Source organism: Chaetodon auriga, chromosome 10 (assembly GCF_051107435.1).
Source record: "Chaetodon auriga isolate fChaAug3 chromosome 10, fChaAug3.hap1, whole genome shotgun sequence".
Classification (NCBI taxonomy): Eukaryota; Metazoa; Chordata; class Actinopteri; order Chaetodontiformes; family Chaetodontidae; genus Chaetodon; species Chaetodon auriga.
The window spans coordinates 24953021-24973423 of NC_135083.1; the positions used below are offsets into that span (position 1 = coordinate 24953021).

The 20403-nt window shown below is 43.8% G+C and overlaps 2 protein-coding genes across 5 annotated transcripts in view; both read left to right on the forward strand.

Annotated features, from left to right (window-relative positions):
• Window positions 1–20403, forward strand: part of LOC143326529 (tumor necrosis factor receptor superfamily member 5-like) — a 61316-nt gene that overhangs the window by 28782 nt on the left and 12131 nt on the right. The gene's annotated exons all lie outside the window — the stretch shown is intronic.
• Window positions 1–20403, forward strand: part of LOC143326528 (tumor necrosis factor receptor superfamily member 14-like) — a 55455-nt gene that overhangs the window by 12121 nt on the left and 22931 nt on the right. Inside the window, exon 8 of one of the 2 annotated variants that reach the window (XR_013077684.1) lies at window positions 98–226. The exons of the other annotated variant lie outside the window; for it this stretch is intronic. The gene's annotated coding sequence lies outside the window, so the exon portion shown is untranslated. Of the gene's footprint in view, window positions 1–97; window positions 227–20403 lie in introns of those variants that run through there. 2 annotated transcript variants of the gene reach the window in all.

Here is a 20403-nt window from a genome sequence, read left to right on the forward strand (position 1 = left end):
ATATGGAAGAGTGTTTTCTACTTCAGTCATTATGAACTCATCTGTGTACAATATTTAAAAAAGTGATTCTTGATGCTATTCCCTTCTTTTATGACAGGAGAGGAAACACTGCAGACCCCAAAGAGAAACCCTAAGTTATTTTTCTTGCCAAAAGGCAAAGACAAACACAGCGTCAGGATCAGGATGTCGTCCCACTTGAGCGGAACAATTTCCTGGTGAACCTGATAAAGTCCTGTGAGTAGCCTCAGCTGACAGCCATAATAAAGAAAATCAGACCTGAACACTCCAGCACACATTTCCACTCTTCAGTCCACAGTTCTCATCATGTAACCACTCCCACTGGCCTCTGATCTAACACCACCACACCAAACATCCCCTCATCACTCAGTGTGAAGCATGGACTGAGGTGGAGCCAGACACAGTCAACAGAACCATCCACCCCCATCCAGCCAGAGACACAGAGGACAGGTGTTACTGCTGCTCCTCGGAGAGGGTCACAGGGCAATATGAGGAATTACAGACAAAACCACATCTGCACAACTCAGGGCTGTGATGTGACTGGCTGCCATGGCAACACTGGAGATGAGGAAGTTAAACTGACAGGACATATGAGAATGCAGCTGAACCTCCTGTGCTGGCAGATCATGTCCTGTAATGCAGCCTGCAGGGTGACATATGACAGTGTGAAGACAGAGCTGAGATGGTCGTCTCTTTTATACTTCCACTGAGACTTCATGCTTCAAGGCCGTAGACTTCCTGGCAGGAGCTGAAGGACTGTTGTCTCTCTTTTGAAAATGGTCAAATAAGTATTAGATTATGGGAGTGCTGCATATGGTTCAGCACCTGAGTCTTCACTGAAAAGTTAGAGGTGGTGCAGTCTCAAGCCTTGAGGTTGTGTTGCGGGGCTTTCAGATCAGCTCCTTTAACTGCTCTTCAGGTTGGGATGGGAGAAATTCCACTGCATCTTAGATGAAAGCAGCTAATGATGAACTACTGGGCTAATCCTCAAGGGCATTCCAAAGAGCGACATCCAACAACAAAGGTGCTTCTTCCCTGTTGGGAGAGTGAAAGGGCCAAGTGCGAGTGTGTTGCTTGGAGCAGTGTGAAAGTAGCTAAAGATATGGCATTAGATCAGTTAAGATACTCACCTACAGTACCATTATCTGCAACACCACCTGTAGTTTTCCTGTAGTTTCAGTCGATTTATCTATGCTTCAGGAGCAGAAAGAATGTGGTAATATTGCTCAGTTAGTTGAGGATAGGCTGAATACAGTGTACCAATCAGCTGTGCCTGTGTTTACAGATGGATCTAAGGATCCTGATACAGGAAGAACTGGATTTGCTTTCAGTGTCCCAACAATGAAAGTCTATGTTAAAAGAAGAACCTCAGATCATTTGTCTGTCTACACAGTTGAGATGTTGGCAATAGCATCAACATTACAGTGGGTAGAAGAGTCACAAATCAGAGAGCTTGTTCTTTGCTCTGATTCATGTTCAGTACTAATGTCATTGCAGTCATCTATATCAGATGGTAGACAGGATATTACTTATGAAATTTTTGAAACTTTGCACAGCATTAAAAATATGAACATTGGGGTGACATTTATGTGGGTTCCGGGTCACAGAGGAGTTGTGGGTAATGCTCTTATTTTAGTAGATGTGTCATATTTTAGTAGATGTGTCATGCACCAATTTCACCAGAAAAAAATCCTCGTATGTGTAAAAGCATTCTTGGCAATAAAGCTTTTTCTGATTCTGATTCTGATTCTGATTAGTAGATACATTAGCTAAAGAGTCACTAAAAATGAACGAGATCACGGAAATCGCATTGAGCAAGGCAGAAGCAAAATGTTTAATTAAGGAGAAGATCATGAGGGAATAGCAGCATGAATGGGATACAGCTATTACAGGAAGACACCTGTATGCAGTCCAGTCAGTAGTTGGCAAAGTAGGGAGTGATCACCAGCCAATAGAACCACCAAAGAGGAGAGGATCTTAACCAGACTGAGGGTAGGACATGCTGGAACAAACAAGACACTGCACCTGATAGGGAAACATCCCTCAGGGCTATGCGAGCATTGTCAGGAAGTAGAATCAGTGGAGCATGTTATTTTGTGGTGCCCAAAATATTCACATGAACGTGAAGTATTAAAGAGAGAAGTTACAAGTTTCGAAAATACTACTGTTTTAGTAGTACGACGACGACGAGGTCGTTTCTCAGTACCAAGTACGCCAAGTTCGGACTTAGCAAGTTCGACCTGGGAGTACAGTCTCTCCAGGACGGGAGGACGCAGGACGGTTATTCTGCAATAGGGACGGCAGCGTACTTGATGACGTCACCATCGCAGCTCGTCTGCCGGTTATCTCCGAAAACTTTTTTAGCAAATGTTAAACTACGCGCTATCGTCATGAATCGACCACAGATTTTAAGTTTTAACATCCACTTTCTCACATAAAATAATCTTAAAACCACATTCCGTACGACTAAAACAGTAGTATTTCGAAACTTGTAACTTTACAGTTGTGAGTCCTCTCCTCCGCTATCATTGCTACGAAATGCATTCTGGGATACGTGGCTGCCCCAAGTCCACACAAGTCACCACCTGATGCATCCTCGATAAAATGGGAGGGGCAAGAACACATCCGGGTATTTGACTGTACTTGGCGAGATGCGGACTTTTGAATTGGAACAGTACTTGGACTGAGACTGATGACGTTTCTCAAGTACACAAGAACACAAGTACAGAGAAGAACGCATATTAGGACCTTCTCCTTCAACCAGGGGTGGCTGGCCGATAGAGGGCGCTAGGGCGCCGCCCCCTCTGTCTCACCACACAGCCCTTCCTTTAATAAAACGTTTTTTAAAATGACTTTTACAAGTATATTCTATGTTTTAAAAAGGCAAAATGAATCATATAGTCTGAAGTGAGTTACTAAAATGTAAAATCTGCACTAAATAGTCAGATTAGAAATGTCCTACATTGTCTACAGTTACTAATAGCTGACATATATCCGGCCCGGGGCGCACTTTTCTTTTCTTTCTTTTTTTTTTTGTATTTATTTATTTATATTTTATTAATTAAAAAAGCAGTTATTATAATGTACAATCGTACAAACAATTGAACATCAGCCAGGGGGTAGGCTATTAGATAAATACAGAAAATAAAGACAAGTGGTATGTTTTCATAGCTTTCTTATTGTTAGAATCACAAATACTTTCCATGTACTGTTCTGTTTCCTTTTGGAATGCAATAAAACAGGGGGTTGAGTGACTAAATTTGGCTTTATGTATGTGATATTTACCCAATATTATTATGAAGTTTATGACATACAGTTCTTTTTGTTTTTTACTTTTAACATCATGAACCCCAAAAAGTATATTGTTCCATTCCAAAAGGAAGTCTGAGTCAATCTTCAGTGTGATGTAATGCAGTACTTCTTTCCAGAAGGTGGCAGTATAATGACAGTTCCAGAACAGGTGCAACATAGTTTCAGGCTCAGATCCACACAAAGAACAGTTTACACATACATCCCTCCCAAATCTCAGCAAATAGTGTTTGGCAGGATAGTATTTATGGATTAATTTGTAAGACACTTCTCTAACTTTGTTTGTAGAAGCACTTGGTACTCTTGGAAGCTGTGAAAATGAATTGTTTCTTTTCTTATTTTCGAAGTAAAAAATATACATTCTCGGTTTGTTTAATGATGGAAAAGGAAATTTTAAGGGTTTGTGTGTACCAATTATATCTTATCTGGAGCCAAACATATCAAACACTGGGGAGATAAATTCAAATTCACTAACTGGTAACATTCACCTGCATTTAACTGTCTATTTGTAAACATAATATACATTAATTCTTGTGGTCCGGCGTTGCCAACTCCGCTTTTTGGTTTGGTAAATTAAGTGCGGCCCCCCAAGACAAAAATTCACCAGCCGCCACTGCCTTCAACTACCAAGAGAGGGCCGTGTCAGAGTGTGGTGCTGCTGCTGTGGTCGGTGGCTGAAACTGTGTGTTCGCTAACTGTTATTGTTTGTTATTGTAAATGATACTAGTGTGGTGGGTGAGTAGAACGGGGGGAGCTGTGCCAATCAGTCACGCAGGGGATATAGGGCTACCTCCAGGAGGAACGCAGGTGGCAGGTTGGAGAGTGGAGACGACTACGGACAGGTGAAATTGAACAAACAAAAATAAAAAATTAGTTGGTGGAATAGGCATAATCTGGACTGTGACTGGAGCAGGATGGAAAGCAGTAGTGGTGGATCGGATGACGATGAAATGATGATGGGTTGGACTCCAGTTCAGAGTCAGAGAAAGAAAGGAGGAAATGGGAGTAGAACACCTACAAACAAACGCTGTCTTACAGACGATCGAGAGAGACATGATGTGAGGAAAAAACTAATGACAGAGTACAAGATTATTCTTAAATTTAAAGCAGGGCATGATATTTCATCTGTAAGTCCGATCGCTCTAACAAATCGTTTGAAGAAAGCACTCGGAGATATTGAAGTGGTGAAAGTATTAAGAGACGGCAGTTTATTTGTGAAATGTAAGAATGCTGGGCAAAGAGGCACAGCACTTACATTAGAAAGTGTATGCAAGAAAGAAGTGGCAGAGAGAAAAGCAGTGGGAGGTGGAAGCGGTGTCAGAAGAGTGATATCAGGAATACCCGTAGGAGAGAACCTGGGAGAACTGAAAAAGCTGATCAGAGGAGGAAATGTGGCGGGAATAAAGAAAACTGACAGCACATCGGTAATGATAGAGTTTGAAGACCAGATTCTCCCTGATAAGGTGATGGTGGGATACATGAGCTTTAATGTTAGAGCATACGTGCCACCTGCGCTTAGATGCTTTAAATGTCAAAGATATGGACACATTGCCACAGTGTGCAGAGGGAAGCAGAGGTGTGGAAGGTGCGGAGGGGAGCACGCTTATGGAGAATGTGGGGATAACACACCAGTTAAACGTTGTAATTGTGGAGGAAATCACACAGCAGCATATGGAGGGTGCAGAATGAAGAAGGGTCAGTGACAAATAAGGGTTGGCAAGATGAGAAATTCAAAAACTTTTTAAAATTCTGTTTTAAAAGCATTCATCAGGTCTGTCAAAATGTACATTTTGTGTTCATGTTGGTTTCATGTCATTTGAAATCACATTTGTACCATTTTTCTTTACAAAGATCACACGGAATGTGCCTGAAAATGTCAAATGGTGTAACCGAAAAAGAACGATAAATCTGAAATGTTTAATCCACCCAGATTGCATATAAATGCAGCCATAAAAATAATTACCTGATTTTAAAATATCACATGAAAATAGATTTTATAAGGATTACCTCCAACAAAAACGCATGTGCGTGTGTGTGTGTGTGTGTGTGTGTGTGTGTGTGAGAGAGAGAGAGAGAGAGAGAACTACCATTCACGTCTTTTGAAAGTGGCATCTGTTGGGGGGAAAGAGGCTCTATTATGTTGTATTAATTATGAAATAGCAGAAATTGAATAAATTGTGTTTTACAGATGTAGTTTTTAATTTTTGACTTACATTTATCCCATCACTGAATTATTGAAGCTTTGTCTTTTTAAAGCTGCTGTTCATGTTCAAAGGTAGGTGTCACTGTACACCTACTTAATTCTGCTACATTATTAAATCAATAATTAATACTTTACACTTAACAATAGTTCCACATAGTAAGTAGTTTATATTACAACATAAATCAGCATCATAAACTACTGATATTTGATAAAACTGACATCTAACAGAGAGGTTTGTAATAGGAGTCAAATGGTGTAACCGGTTACACCATTTGACATTTCAATTTAAAATCAAATTTGACAGGCATTATTATGGACACATATGTACACACACGGCCTTTGTGTGAATATTTCAAACATAATTTTTAAAGCAAATACTCATTTTTATAATTTTGAAGATTAATAAATGTTTTCCTGGGGTCATACCATTTGACATGTAAACATAAGCATACCTGACCGTACCCCAACAATGTAGAATTATCTCAAATTTGAAAGAGAGTTACTAACCTTGGCACATGGCAGTTAGTCTCATCAGGGGTCCTTCTCTGTGATGTCATTTCTTCTTGCATCATATTACCAAAATAGCTCCTTGAATGATGGTTACACCACCTTGACACTTCAGGATTTTGACTTGATGGACAAAATTCCCCAAATAAAATATAATATTCTGAACAACTGTGTTTTATTACTTTTGTTTACTATTAAATAAATCTAATGTAAGATTATGCCAAACTAGTTGATAGCATGCTTTTTTGAAAATTTTAACCTTTTTAAGCAAGTTAAACAATTTGGTACCAAGTTTTTAGGGTTACACCACATGACATTTTTACCATTATCCCCCAAATATTCTCTCAAAATATATTAAAACCATATATTTTAGACTAGGTCTTCAAAAAAAGGAATGCATGCAAGTAATATGTAAGTTTATTTTAACATTTTAACCTTTTTAAATGTAAGCAAATCACATGGACACAAAAAAATAAGCGTCACGTCATTGACCCAGAAACAGGCCATTGAAATCCAACAGGTGAGAGCAGAACAGAGAGTGACTTATACAGAGGCAGTGAAGATTGTTGGCAAGGAAAACAGAAAGGAGAATAGACCTACGGCTCAACACAAGGAAGAAAGTACACATATCCATCAGACAGGACTGACAACTGACAAACTAGTTCTGTTCTCGGCCTATGTCATTAACTGCTCAGAACAAGCAAAAACAAAAACTGAAAAGATCAAGATCATTGTGAAAGCAACAGCAAAATTCTTGAACATGAAAGATTTATTTTGGGAAAAAATACATACAGACCTCAGTCAAGGAGAGGAGACATCAGACAGCAGTCCACAACTTATTCCATAATGCTCATTCTACAGTGGAATGCTGGAAGTCTCATTGCAAATGGACAAGAGTTTAAAGGATATATCAAGGAATTAGCAGTAAAACCAGACATTATTTGTGTACAGGAAACATGGCTCAAACCAACTCTGACTTTATTATTAAAGGATACTCTAACATTTGTAAAGATAGACCTAGTGGAAATGGTGTGAGATGCGCAACTTTTATTAGACAAGGTATAAAATTCAGGCAAATAATGACAGCACAAGAATTAGAGGTAGTAGTCATTGAGGTGTGGATAAAGGCAGGAAGTATGAAAATAATTAATTTTTATAATCCCTGTAAGCAATTAGACAAAAAAAAAAAAAAAAAAAAGATGGAATCCATCTTAGATGATTGGAGAGGGAAAGTAATCTGGTGTGGAGATTTTAATACGCACAGCACAGTGTGGGGGGACCAAGACGACTCAAATGGGGAAATCATAGAAGAAATTCTGGAAGAGAAAGAGATGGTATGTTTAAATAATGGTTTAGGCACCAGGGTGAACCTGGCAGGGGGCACAGAATCAGCAATCTCTTGCAGCAATAAGTAATTGGGAAGTCTTAAGGGGGAGCACAGTGGGTAGTGATCACCATCCGATATCTGTTTTTATAGGAATAGAAAAGGATATTGACCAGAATAAGGGAGAAGGGAGATGGAAATTTGAGGAAGCAAATTGGAACAAATTCAGAGTATTAAGTGAGGCCAAAATGCAAATGATAGATATAAACCAACCAGTAAACGAACTGAACAATGAAATGTGTAAAAGTATACTGGGAACAGCAAAGGAGTCCATCCCAAGTAATGGGAATAAAAAGGAAAGATTAGTCCCATGGTGGACAAGTGAAGGCACTAAAGCAATAAAGGCTCGAAACAAATCCTTTAAAGCCTTAAAAAAAATCTTTCTACTCAGAATTGAATAATTTATAAGAAACAACAAGCAGTAGTGAGGAGAGTAATAAGGAAGACAAAAAGAGTATTGGAGGAGATATCGTGAGTCACTAGGAAGGAGTAGTCCATTGGATCGAGTGTGGGGGGTCAGGTAATAGGAAAGAGTATAAATACCCAATAATGAAAAGTGATCGGAAAATGGTCATAAATAATGAGGAAAAAGCAGAACTAATAGCAAAGACTTTTGTTAAAGTACATAGCACAGGAAATTTGAGTGATGAAGAAAAGAGAGGTAGAGAAGGGACAATATTAAGAAACATGGAAACTATACAGGGTGAAGAGGAGTATGAAAATACAATTAACCTGCAGTTTTCAATGACAGAGCTGAATAATACCTTAAAAAAAATTTGGAAAGACAACTCTGGGAGTTTACTGAAATTATATAATAGGATATGGGAAGATGGGAAATTGCCAGATCAATGGAAAGAGTCCATAATTGTTCCTATCTGTAAACCAGGTAAGGATCCAAGTTTGGCAGAGAGTTACAGAGCAACAGCCCTAACATCGCATGTTGGTAAAATTATGGAAAAAATGATTAACGAAAGGCTAGTCTATTATTTCGAAAGGAGGGGAGAGACAAAATGCTATCAGAGCGGTTTCAGGAAAGGAAGGAGTGCTGTAGATCCTGCTCTGTGTTTAGAACATGAAATTAGGAAAGCTGATGTAAATAAAGAGAATGTAGTGGCTGTGTTTGGATGTGGAAAAAGCCTATGACATGATGTGGAGGGAGGGGCTACTGATCAAACTGTACCATATGGGGATAAGAGGGAAAATGTGCAGGTGGATTAAGCATTTTTTAACAGACAGGATGATATCAGTGAGAGTGGGAAAAACTTACAGTGGCAAATACAGAGTAGAGAATGGAACCCCTCAGGGCAGTATTATAAGTCCAGTTTTGTTTTCAATGATGATAAATGACATATTCAGTAATACAGACAGATCCATAGGGACCTCATTATTTGCAGATGATGGGGTTATGTGGAAAAGGGGACTGTTCTGAAGACTGTGTGGCAGGGCAGGTGATGTGCAGTCTCCGACCACTAGGGGCGCGGCCGCGCCCGGTCAAGTTGTGTAGTAGAGTAGAGACAGAAGTAGAGACTCGGAAGGAGTAGTTTGCACCGAGTGGACGAAGTACGTATGATGCTGCATGTTGTTCATCACCCTGTTGTGAGTTGATGTGCGTCCAGAGAGAAAACCACACACACGCTCACCTATATACGCATGCACAACCACCTGTTGTAAGGGTGACGTTCTGTAAATAAAGCACCATAAACAGATCATCAACCTTCATTCTTGAGTCTTGGGGGAACAAGTGGACTGCGTTCTGACAGACGCGCACTTGTGATTGCACATCAATAAGCCAGCCAGCCGTAAATAAGAGACTCTTTCTTACAAATGGTCCTTCGAGCCGGATAGGCAACTACAAAGTGCAAATGGCTTATGTTCCCCCAAGGGAAGATGTACGTCCACGCCGCCAGGTGCGCCAACCTGGATGGATGGAAGATTATGAAGGTTATGCCCTACCACAGGCTACAGGCTACACAGCCCATGCGTCTGCTGCAAGAGAGGAGACTGACTGGAGCAGAGAGGGATTTGCCGAGACGACACCCCTCACCCAGCGCCGACTGCATTATACTCGGCGCCCTATGGAGTATATGGAGACACCCCCCAGTCGCATAGCAGCCGCACCACCTGTGTATTTGAGCACACCACAGCCATATCAAGGCCCACCTGCTACGATGAATGTGCTGCAGCAAATACAAGAGGAAAATAGGAGGTTGCAGCTGATGGTGAGTGACATGAAACGTCAGATGGACAGGAATAGTGCAGCACCACGCTCCATGCTGCATACATTACCTGGAGACACTCGCAGCACACGTCTTTCCCAGTCAAGTGGACAGGACAGCTGGCCAATGCAGACACCGACACCATCCCCGTGGGATCTATTGCAGCATCCACAGGGGGAGCTGCATCCCCCGCCTGCGGGACAGGACGCTATACCAGATGAGGATTGGCCGCTGCCTCCCCCACCAGTAACCTTCGTCAGTACTGTTCATGAGCCCCCAAGGGCGCAGCCCACACCCTCAGAGCCCGCTGATCTAGTGGAGAACCTCAGAGAACGTCTGCAGCAGCTGGAAGCACGCCTGTTGCCAACCCCACCCGTGTTATCAGATGCTGAACAATATGATAGTGTACTACAGTCAAGGGCATCCCCACAAACTCCACGACGGCTACCCTTATCAGTGCCACTCCCAATCAGTAACGAGAGGATATACAGGGGTCCGACACCGTCTATCCCTAAGTTCACCCGGGATGACCCCAGAGAGTTCGCCAGACTGAAGCTCGCACTTGACAATATTCTCCCCGCTGATGCGACAGAGATGTTCAAGTACCAAGTGCTTTGTGACCACCTCAAATTTGAAGAGGCCCTCCTGATAGCTGATTCATACAGCAACTCCTTATTCCCCTACTCCGACACCATGACTGCACTGATTAAACACTATGGTCAGCCCCACCAGTTGTCTCTACAACGGATTGCAGAGCTCATGGAGGAGCCTGCTATTAGACCCGGAGACCCTGTGGCATTCAGGAGGTTTGCGCTGAGAGTCAGAGCTCTAGTTGGGATGCTGGAGCAACTGGGTGAAGATGGACACATAGAGTTGAAATGTGGGTCTCACGTGGCCAGATTGATGAAGAAGCTTCCTCAGGACCTCCGTGCCACCTTCCGCCGCCACCTCCATTCCTGGAAGGCTGGAATCCCATCATTGATGGACTTTGCAGAGTGGCTGGAATATGAGCTGGAAATCCAGGAGGGCGGAGACAGGCTTGACAAGATAGAGGATGTGCAAAAGGGGAGAAACTGGCCAAAGAAGGAGGGCAACAGGGATAAACGAGCTGCTAGAAAGGCCATGAACGTACTACACGGTACTGCACACGACACAGCACCTTCAGTATGTCCACCTGAAACTTCAGACCACCAAGAGGCCCCAGACAAGCCCAAAGCCTACTGCCCTTACTGCAGCAATACGCTACACTTCTTGGACCAGTGCTTGAACTTCAAGCAATTAACCAAGGAGCAAAAGACAACCTGGGTGAAGTCCAATAATTGCTGCTGGCGCTGTGGACGGCGACACCAAGCCGCCCAGTGTCGGTTGAAAGTCCTATGCAAGAAGTGCAAGGGGAAACACCTTGAGGCCCTACATGATGTCAACCTCCGTGCAACCAGGCATGAACCAGCCGCAGGGAATGGCCTCGGTGTAGAGGTGAAGCCAGCGACAGACGTTCTGTACCTGGATCGACGCGCCGGCTGCAATCAGGTCCTTTTAAAGGTCAGTAAAGTGCTACTGCATAATGGTGACTACACCCTGGAAACATATGCCATCCTAGATGATGGCTCGGAGAGGACGATCCTTCTCCAGGAGGCTGCTCAGAGGCTGCAACTCCAGGGAACTCCGGAGAGCCTCACCCTGAGAACCGTTCGGCAGGACCTGAGGACAATACATGGCTCATCAGTGGCATTCAAAATCTCCCCAGCTGGTCAGCCAACAAAGACATTTAAGGTTGAGAGGGCCTTCACTGCAGGTGAACTAGATCTGGCTGAACACACTTACCCAATTAAGGGGCTTCAGCGCAGATATAAGCACCTGAAGACTCTCCCCCTGCAGCCATTCACCGACGCCCATCCACTCCTCCTGATAGGCTCAGACTGTCCACACCTGGTTACGCCTATCGAACCTGTCCGCCTTGGCCCACCTGGGGGCCCAGCTGCAGTTAAGACCAGGCTCGGCTGGACACTGCAAGGGCCAGTCAAGTCTCTCCAACAGTGCAACCGTCCACAACAGTGTCTGTTCGTGTCCACCCTTTCCCCCGAAGCTGAACTCTTTAAACATGTAGAGAAGCTCTGGCAACTGGACACTCTCCCATACCGAAACGAGAAGCTGGTAACCAGGTCACGGAGAGACCAAGAGGCTATGAACCTTCTGGAGGCAAAGACTATGAGAGTGGAGGTAGAGGGAGTACTCAGATACGCCACCCCACTGTTGCGTGTGAGTAACATGCCTACGCTCACAGCACAGCCTGAAGCAGTACTCTCCAGCCTACGTAGCACAGAGAAGCGTCTCAGCAGAGACGCGGTGAAGGCAGAGGCATATCAGGCAGAGATCGTGAAGCTGAAGGAAGCAGGTTATACCAGCAAAATCAGTCAGGAGCAAGTAAAGACCTCTCAGGAGTCGTGGTTCATCCCTCACCACCTAGTGACACACAACGGGAAGAACCGTATTGTGTTCAACTGTTCCTACACCTATAGAGATAAGAACCTCAATGAGCTGCTGTTGTCTGGCCCAAACCTTGGTGCATCTCTCCTAGGAGTCCTGTTGCGGTTTAGGGAACACTCCATTGCGGTCAGCAGCGACATCAAGGGAATGTTTCACCAGGTGAGGTTGCTGCCCGAAGACAGGCCTCTGTTACGTTTCCTCTGGCGTGACCTACAGAGAGACTCCCAACCTAGTGTATATGAGTGGCAGGTCCTTCCCTTCGGGACCACTTGTTCACCATGCTGCGCCATATACGCTCTACAGAGGCATGTGCATGACCATACCTGCCCAGGGGATGCAGTTTGTGAGTCTATTGACAGGCACTTTTATGTGGACAACTGGCTGCAGAGCTTCCCCTCTCCAGATATGGCCAAAGACGTGACAGACAAGCTCAGGAGGCTGCTAATGGAGGGAGGCTTCGAACTGCGACAGTGGGCCAGTAACAGGCCAGATGTCATCAGTCACCTTCCCAAGGAGATCAAGTCAGAGGGTAGTGAACAGTTGCTAAATCACACAGACATGGATCCACAAGAGCCGGCCCTGGGGCTGCGTTGGTTATGCCACTCAGACACGCTGTGCTATAAGTCGCGCATGTTGGAGAGCTCCCCTCCCACCATGAGGAACATTTATAAAGTACTGGCCAGCCAATATGACCCCATAGGGTTCCTCATGCCATACACGACGAGAGCCAAAGTGCTTGTTCAGCAGCTATGGGACAAGAAGCGGGGGTGGGACGACCCCGTACTGCCTGGTGAGTTGCTCAGAGCGTGGCAAGACTGGGAGAGTGAGCTACAGTATCTGGACAACATCAGACTGCCACGTTGCTACGTGAGCCCAGTCATGGACCAGGCATCCAATAAGCGGGAGGTCCACATCTTCTGCGATGCATCTCAGTGGGCGTATGGCAGTGTGGGATATCTGCGCACGGAAGATGCAGAGGGACATGTGGAGGTGGCACTCCTGACAGCCCGGTCCAGAGTGGCCCCCAAGCGTCAGCTTTCCATGCCACGGTTGGAGCTGTGTGCTGCACTAACTGGCGCTCAGCTAGCGAACCTGTTAACCCGAGAGCTCACACTGGATATATCCAGAGTGGTTATGTGGACAGACTCGACAACAGTTCTTGCCTGGATCCAGTCGGACTCCTGCCGCTTTAAAGTGTTTGCAGGAACCCGCATTGCAGAAATTCAAGAGTTAACTGACAGCCAGGCCTGGCGCTATGTTGACACTTCCGAGAACCCAGCAGACGACCTCACCCGCGGGAAATCGCTGCACGAGCTTACGGGTGAGAATCGTTGGACCCATGGACCCCCGTTCCTGTGGCTGCCACCCGATCAATGGCCAGTGCACCCAGTCGCAACAAGTGAAGACAGCGCTGAGGAGCTACGAAAGCCCACAACCTGCCTAGTTGCCACAGTAACAGGCACCGACGATTCATTGCCTGACCCCCAGCAGTTTAGCACCTTCAGTGAACTGGTGAAGGCGACTGCAAGATGCCTTCATAAAGCAGCTCCGGATGCTAATGGGATTCCTACAGCAGAGGAGGTCAAAGAGGCAGAACTCAGTATTCTGCGGTCTGCTCAAAGAGACAGCTTCCCTGAAGAAGTCCAGTGCCTGGCAGCTGGGAAACAAGTGCCTTCCTCCAGCTGCTTAAACACACTTGCTCCAGAATACGATGCCTCCCTCCAGCTGATCCGCGTAGGCGGTCGGCTACGGCGCTGTCAGGATCTGGAGGATGATGTGATCCACCCCATACTCCTTGACCCGAGACATCCGGTAACCAAGATGCTCATCCGACAGGTTGACGGGCGGCCAGACCCCTCATTACCACAGGCAGTGTACCACGACTCAGAATTGCTCAGTCGTCGCCAGTGGAGGGCCTGTCAAGTGTTGTCTGATCGCTTCTGGGCCCAGTTCCTGCGCCACTATCTGCCCACACTACAAACCCGGTCCAAGTGGCAGGCAAACACACCCCCTCTTCAGCTGGACATTGTTGTGATGATCGTCGACCCTCAACTGCCCAGAGCATCGTGGCCTGTGGGAAAAATCACCAAGTTGTTTCCTGGCGCGGATGGTCTGATTCGCACAGCAGAGATTAAAGTTAAGGACCGCACCTATGTTCGACCAGTGAGCCGTCTCATCAGACTCCCTGCTGTACCAGAAGAGGATGAGCAGTGATAGATTGAATGCTGCAAATTTGTGGAAGCAAATTTGGGGGCGGCTGTTCTGAAGACTGTGTGGCAGGGCAGGTGATGTGCAGTCTCCGACCACTAGGGGCGCGGCCGCGCCCGGTCAAGTTGTGTAGTAGAGTAGAGACAGAAGTAGAGACTCGGAAGGAGTAGTTTGCACCGAGTGGACGAAGTACGTATGATGCTGCATGTTGTTCATCACCCCGTTGTGAGTTGATGTGCGTCCAGAGAGAAAACCACACACACGCTCACCTATATACGCATGCACAACCACCTGTTGTAAGGGTGACGTTCTGTAAATAAAGCACCATAAACAGATCATCAACCTTCATTCTTGAGTCTTGGGGGAACAAGTGGACTGCGTTCTGACAGACGCGCACTTGTGATTGCACATCAATAAGCCAGCCAGCCGTAAATAAGAGACTCTTTCTTACAGGGATGGAACTTGGCATTCAACGCTAGGAAATTGCAGGGAAGGAAGAGGCTTGGGCTTTGGAGTGGGGCTTTAGGTTCTCAGTTACAAAGACAAAGGCAGTTCTCTTTCCTAAAAAGAAAACACAAAACCAAATCAGTCTTCAACTATATGGACAAGATCTAGACATAGTAGATTGCTTTAAATACTTGTGTAGCGCTTTCTGTACCCCTTACCTTAGGCAGCGCCCTAGGTTCATAACTTTTAATTCCCAAATGAGTTAGTTAACCCTCTATCATGAACTCTTTCAACCACATAACAATGTCATTTTTATTTCGCTAGAGAAGGATCACTTGACAAGTAGGCTTCCAATGGAATTGACTTAGTTTTATTAACAACAACAACAAAATCAAGAAAAGAGAGGAACAACATATATTTGCACTGACCTGAAATAACCTTCAAAGCTCTTACTAAACCAGTAATATGGTGTTGTATTTAACCGCTGTTAACACCTTTTTTATCTGGGCCCAGCCACACACGCGAACACACTCACACACACACTCGTACAAGCCGGCAACGAAAAGAAAACAAAACGTGAACAAACCCCACGTTGCAGGCCTGATCGAAGCTGGGGAGCGGGGCGGCCGAGTATAGTGGAAATCCGCACACTTCGAATGCAGAAACAGAAGGTAAGTACTCACAGTGTCTTAGTTTGTGTCCTAATAAATCTCAGAATTTGCGCCTCAGCGCCAACATGAGATGCAGGCAGGCAGGCAATGAACCGTGGAGGACCCTCGGCGGCAGAAATCGTCTTCCTCCGCGATAGGCTAAAAGTGCAGCTAGCCGCTGCTAATCCGTCTCCACACAGACACGTCTCCAGTTGGTCTCACTCCTCACTTCCACTTGTGGTGAAAGGACTCCTGCACCGACGATTGCTGGCTGACTGGGTTAATCAGCCCAAAGGAAAAGTCTTAAGTAATAGTTTTTTAAACTTTTTATTTCGTCTCTCTCTCCGTATACTCTCCCGCCGTCGTACTCCTCGTTCCTCCCGTCCAAAGATCCCACCCCCCCAGCTCCACCACCAATCACACAACTTGAAATGTAACATCACTAACAAGCAACGAATCACAAACATTAAAATGAAACAGCGTAGGTTGTAGTCAGCATAGGCCACATGCAAGCAAAGTACACTACAACCAACCAACTTAAAGCTGTAGTATAACACTTGTATTCAAATAACCACATTAATAACATTAACACATATTAATATGGAGCAGGACTTACATGACATATTAGTTTTCAAGACATAGTTATTTGAACATTAAAGAGTAACTTAAATTAGCCGGGGCTACACTTGGGGATTTGTTTTGACAAGAAGATTACATGGAAAATACATATTGAGAAAATAGCTGAAAAGTGTAAAAAGATATTAAACATTGTTAGAGCAAACAGAGCATCTTTGAAATCATTATATGTGGGTTTAATTCGTTCAGTTGTTGATTACGGATGTATAGTGTATGAATCAGCATCAAATACAATGCTGAAAAAACTGTGGTGCCATGAAAACAACTCCAGGAGTAGCACTTCAAGTGGAGATGGGTGAGATGGCATTGGAATTGAGAAGAGAACAGATTTCATTTAAACTGTTGGGCAAACGTAAGAGGACATGAGGAAAATCATCCGGGTCAGAATATGATCAAACCATGCCAAGAGAAAGGAAAAGGACAGGCGAGGAGTTTTGGATGGACGATTGAGAAGCGGGTTAAGGAAGTTGGGATAGCAAACAAAACTATAGGCCAAACTGTTCCTCTCTCCGTCCTGCCACCGTGGACAATGGAAGAAGTGACCAAAAAGGAAAAATTGCATACATTTTCAAGTTCATAAATAGAAATTACTCACAGTTTGTTAAAGTATACACGGATGCATCCAAGTCACAGAATAATAAGGTAGGAATAGCTTTTGTAATACCAGATTTAGATACAATGACAAGGAAAAGAATTAGTGATGACTTAGCAGTGTACACAGGGGAGTTATTGGCTTTTCTGCTTGCACTGAATTGGATAGAGGAGGTCAGACCACAGAAAGTCTTAATAGGATCAGATTCGAGCAGTGCATTAGAAAGTATTAGACATTACCGTTCAAATACCAGGCTAGACATCATACTTGAGATAGGCCAAGTGACACACAGAATCAGGGGGATAGGGGTAGAAATTCAGTTAATTTGGGTTCCAGCACATATTGGATTAGAAGGAAATGAACTGGCAGATAAATATGCTAAGAATGCATCACGGAAGAGAGAAATAAATATGCTTGTAAAATAAAGTAAGTCTGAGATGAAATGTATAATCAAATCAAAAATAAAAAAGAAACGGCAGGAACGATGGGACAGAGGGAGTAGGGGAAGACACCTCTATGGTATACAAAGGAAAGTTGGAGAAATGAGAGAAAGTCATAGGAGCAGAAAAGAAGAATATATCCAGGATGAGATAGGTCATACTGGCCTGAACAGTCCACTATACGTCATAAAGAAACATGCTACAGGGACCTGTGAATACTGTGGATTACAGGAAACAGTGGAGCATGTATTCTTACATTGTCCAAGGTACCGACAGCGGAGACGAACACTCAAAACAGCAGTCCAAATCAACTAACACTGAGTGTGACAGAGCTATTAAGGAGGGATTCAGGAGATGTTGGATACAGGGCTATATTCAGGTTTTTACAGAGCACGGGGGTTATTATCAGGGTTCTAAATTAACACCCGCCAACCCGCCAAATGCGGGTTAAAATTCATATTGGCGGGTGTAAATAAAAACTTACTAGCCAATTTGGCCGGTAATGCATTAGGCAATCATGTCAGTCAGAGCCGTTCTACAGTTCTTGGTCATTTGTCCCCCGGACAGTCCGTCCTACATTTCCCATGAACACTGTCGTAATGCTACGTGATGACGTCCAAGACGCCCATTGGCTGTGCGCAGGCACACTACAGTCTGTAGCGCAACCGGCGCGAGAAACCACGGAAACGCAAACACAAAGAAGAAGTAGAAGAATGAACGACGGCGTATAAACTGTAAAAAAGGAGACTGAGCTAGCTAAAAGTAAAAAGTAAAGTTAAACTAAATGCGTGGTTGGGACAGACGTCTGGGGGCGAGAAGAGGAAGGAGGCAGGGGATGAGAATGTCGACAAAGCGTGCGAAACGAAGAAAAGAAAGTTTAACGCTAAATGGCTGACAGGTTGTGAATGGCTTGTGTTTGATCACGAAAATGCCGTCATGTTTTGTAAGGATTGCCGCCTGTACACGAAAGAAAAAAACAAGACGAATAATTTTGTGGTGGGGACTAATAATTTTAAAGTCGAGGCAGTAAAGGACCATGAGAGTGCCCGAAGTCATCAGGAGAGCCTAAGGAGTCTGCAATACTGACTGCTGCACTATTTGTGTTTTCTAGTTGTACATACATAATTCAATTTATTACCAATGCAATTTTTTTGCAAGTGTTTAAGTCATGGCTGTTACTTATATATATTTCTTATTAAAGAAGGAAAGCAGAAACACTTTAAGTTGAAAAGAAAAATACATTTTATTAGGAATGTGATGATACTAAATACTGGAAAAATGTCTTTTAGAAAATAATAAATATGACAGCATTTTTTGTTTGTATAAATTAAATGTTTGCACTTTCTGTGTATATTTTGTTTCATGTGTTGTACTTTCCGTGCATTTTTCATGCCAACAATGTAAATAAAATGATCAAATGCATTCAGTGGCACTCATAATCTCTCTTATTTTCACCGGGAAAAAATTTGCCTAGTGGAAATTCTGATTGGCTGGTAACTTTAGAAGGTCACCAGCCACATTGGCTGGTGATCAAAAAAGTTAATTTAGAACCCTGGTTATTATTAGGATCTGATGTAGAGTTACAAGCTATCCTACGGTGGCCCTGAAGTGCAAAACGCTAACGCAAAAGAGAAAACACGAACGCAAAAAAGAAAACACAAACGCAAAAGAGAAAACACGAACACAAATGAGAAAACACAAACGCAAAAGAGGAAACACGAACGCAAAAAAGAAAACACAAACGCAAAAGAGAAAACACAAACACAAATGAGAAAACACGAACGCAAAAGAGGAAACACGAACGCAAATGAAAAAACACGAACACAAAAGAGGAAACACGAACACAAATGAGAAAACACGAACGCAAAAGAGGAAACACGAACGCAAAAGAGAAAACACGAACGCAAATGAGAAAACACAACAACAGTAACTCTAACGGAAGAGGTAGGTACCTTCGGGTGGCATGACTTGACGCTGACTGGACGACGTCTCCTGAACAATCCAGCTTCCTTTAAACGACTCTTCAGTGTACGCAAACTTATTTTAATGTTGTGAAAAGTTGACAGCATATCTAGTATGACGTCATATGTATGCCCGGCATCAAAGTACTCTTTGATAATACCAACTAAGTCTGAATCACCAATCGCGCTCATGTTTTGAAACCGATGCGTTGAGGTAGGTTTACTTCCTGGTAAAGAGACGGGCAGTGACGTCGTCCAATCAGCGTCAAGTCATGCCACCCGAAGGTACCTACCTCTTCCGTTAGAGTTAATGTTGTTGTGTTTTCTCATTTGCGTTCGTGTTTCCTCTTTTGCGTTCGTGTTTTCTCATTTGTGTTTGTGTTTTCTCTTTTGCGTTTGTGTTTTCTTTTTTGCGTTCGTGTTTTCTCATTTGCGTTCGTGTTTTCTTTTTTGCGTTCGTGTTTTCCCATTTGCGTTCGTGTTTTCTTTTTTGCGTTCGTGTTTTCTCATTTGCGTTCGTGTTTTCTCATTTGCGTTCGTGTTTCCTCTTTTGCGTTCGTGTTTTCTCATTTGCGTTCGTGTTTCCTCTTTTGCGTGTGTTTTCTCTTTTGCGTTTGTGTTTTCTTTTTTGCGTTCGTGTTTTCTCTTTTGCGTTAGCGTTTTGCACTTCAGGGCCACCGTACTATCCTGCTCCATACTCCAGTCCAGAAGGTGGCGGTAATGCACCTAACAGTTAGTTGCCAACCGCCAGAAAAAAAACAGAAGAAGAAGAAGAAGAAGAAGAAGAAGAAGAAGAAGAAGAAGAAGAAGAAGAAGAAGAAGAAGAAGAAGAAGAAGAAGAAGAAGAAGAAGAACGCAGGCGCCAACAGGTGTTCAGGGTGGACCAGTGTGGTAGGCGGGTACACACCTCATTCCGCGCTGGTATGCAAAGCAGGTGTGCCTGAGTAAGTGGTAGGCTTTGATTTCCGTTTTTAATTTGCCTTATATTGTTTAGTTTGAATATGTGTTGTAATTACTGTGTCCATGTATTTCAGACCTGTTTCGATCCCTGCTGGGTTGAAGGCGGCTGGTAGTCGATGTTGACATAGATCGACGTACCAGATATTTTAAAGTTTTAGTTATGTAGTTTTTAAGACGTAGCCGAAATTAGTATGGATTTTAATCTTGTTAATAATTTGTTGACTGGTGGTGTTTGTTCCTCCGAAGGACATCAGTGGTCCACTCGCTGCTCTTGCCGTTGGACAGTTTTTTTTGTTGTTTTCATTTGTTTCTTTAGGGTGTTGTTCTGTCAGTCCGCCTCGGCAAGTGTGCCGGTAGCACACTTTTTAATTTCTTTATTTTTCAT